Raw genomic sequence first — 2,747 nt, 5'->3', positions numbered from 1 at the left:
TATGTTTCGGCATGACTGTCTGTCTCCATCCCCCTCTTCTTTTGTTCAATCTGTTTCTTGCTTCATTCTTTCCTTTGTCAATCTGTGTCGATTTTTTTGTTTGTCTCTCCTCTCTGTCTCGCTCCCACACTCTCACACACACAACAAACACACCACCACCCTCTTAACTTCTGCCCAGCCTTTAATGCAGAGCCCCTTAAAAGTATGCATCAATAGCCACAACAGTACACACGCTCCCCCCCCCCCCCCCCACCTCCCCTCTCTGCACACACACATGCGTTTACATGTACACACACACACACAACAACACACTGAGAGAAACCCACCCTCCCCTAAATAACATGCACACTCACGAGAATTCATGAGAATCGCTAAAAAGCTACAAAGCAAATATGTGTGGTCAACACCAAGCATTAAATCTGAGGTTTGGAATAATGGCAGGGATGTCACAACTTTGATTTTCATGAACCCTCATGCTGTGAAGTGACTCTTTCTTTCTTTCTTTCTTTTTTCTTTCTTTCCTCCATCATGGTTTGATCTAACATCTCAGTGTTTCATGCAAACCTACTAAAACAGTGGCAGATCTCGCACATCTTCAGCTACGACAGATCCATCTGACTGAATGCGATCACCACCTCCGACTTTGGGTTTATTTACGCGGATTGCCAAACACGTAACGCCTGCAGTGAAGCACGGTTGCCAACAAAGACTTTCCTGTGCCTGTGAAACTCCAGCCTCTGTCTTATTCCATCGCCAGGCATAACAAACACGGCGTAAAGCGGCCGATTCAAACATAAACACGGGGAATGTTCCCGGGTCCGCTGCGTGTTTTCACATGGCACGACCGAAATAACACGGGGCCCTCGACAAATAACTAAAAAAGCCTAGTTTCTACAATGAAAACATTTCCACAACTTTTTTTTTTTATCAGAGCTCAAACCCAAGTGGAAAACCGAGCTGTACGCGTTACCCATGAGCACTTGAGGTTTGGTTTCACCAGAGTGGCTGCCCATCGCTTCCTGTTGAGACCACGGTCCCGCTTCCTGTAAACTATGAACAACTTCCTGGTGACAGAGTGGCAGAGAGCCGCCGCGCTGTGTTGACATGTATCCAAGTGTTATGGTGTTCTACTGGGAGACTCATTCCTTCACGCAGTCTTGGCTCCGCTGGGGAATCAGTACAGTGCACGAACTAAACAGACAAGTCTAAACAGAGGGGCCTCACACACACACACACACACACACACACACACACACGCTTATACAGAAGCAAATGTAGCACAATGTCTATGTGTGTGTCTGTGTTTGCTGTTACACTGCTATAACATTCCAAAAATCTTTAAGGTATCATTAGCAGATGTGTGCGTGTGTGTGTGTGTGTGTGTGTGTGTGTGTGCAGTGCACGCACCTGAGTGTGTGGTATTACACTGCTATAACACCAAAACACTTTAAGGTAACATTAGCGTGTGTGTGTGTGTGCATGTGGATGCATCTATTTTTTGTCTGTCTTTGTATGTAAGTGTTTGTATGTGTGTGTGTGTATGTGTGTGTTTGTGTGTGTTATAATCCTTTCCAGCCGTTTCCCCTCCTTCCCTTTCTCTCAGTCCCAGGCCTGGGAAGAAGTCGTGGGGAGAGGAGTGGGGGGGTGGGGTGTATCTCACAGCCGCTCAGTGCATGTGTGTGTGTGTGTGTGTGTGTGTGTGTGTGTGTGTGTGTGTGTGTCTAGCAGACAGCTGTGCGGACGGCCGGGAGCAGCCGTTACAGCAGGGACACACACCCCCAGCCGTCCCACCTCCGCACCCCACCACCCTCTCCTCACTCCTTCTCAGTAGAGGGGAACTTCAAGCTGTCTGTGGGACAGTGTGTGTGTGTGTGTAAGTTGGGTTATCAGAGAAAGGAGGGAGAGAATAGGGAAAGGGAGCTGCAGTACAACAGGTTATAGATGAGAGAGAGAGAGAGAGAGAGAGAGAGAGAGAGAGAGAGAGAAGGGACGGGGGGGGGGGGGGGGTCTGAAACACAGTGGGTCTGACCACCAGACGGCAAAGCGCTGACCTCTTTACCAGTGTGTGTGCGTGTGTATGTAGGCTGAGACAGGGTCACATTATATGGTTGAGTAAGTGTTCATATACCATGTACCATCTTGAGCATGTCAGTGTGTGTGTGTGTGTGTGTGTGTGTGTGTGTGTGTTATGTCTGTGTGTGAAGCGACTGAACCATGACAAGCCATCGGATGACATGTTTCACAGCAGAGTGTGAGTCCAGCCGGAAAATCGAGGAATTGATTTGCTCAACTTAGAACTTCCAGACTGTAAAAAAAGATGAAAACAAGATGACTTTGCCCAGGAAAAGAAATGACAGGAACACTTTTACTGCTCCTTCTTCAACTTGTGAAAGTCATCTAAAAAAATGTTCAGGGTAATAACTTTTTCCGACAGACAGATGTATTTCACATCTATAATGCGTGTATGTTCTTTTTTAAAAACTATTTTTAAACTTAAAAAAAAAAAAACTCAGTCAGACATATATTAATGTCCCAAGCTTTGTGCGTTTTATGTCTTTTTTGACAGTACAGTATCTTACTCAACATTTCTCATCCACAATTTTGAAAATGTCTCGTTCCAATCATAATGATTTATCTAATGATTTTATTTCGAAGCACAGGCGGGAACCTTGGGGAGTGGGAGTCACAGGATCCGGGGGACAGGGGGAAGAGCGCGACCCCAGTGTTAGTCTGGTATGGCCAGAGGG

Source organism: Centroberyx gerrardi, chromosome 19, assembly GCF_048128805.1.
Source record: "Centroberyx gerrardi isolate f3 chromosome 19, fCenGer3.hap1.cur.20231027, whole genome shotgun sequence".
NCBI lineage: Eukaryota > Metazoa > Chordata > Actinopteri > Beryciformes > Berycidae > Centroberyx > Centroberyx gerrardi.
The sequence above is the reverse complement of the archived record's forward strand: the minus strand, read 5'-3'. Positions refer to the sequence as shown.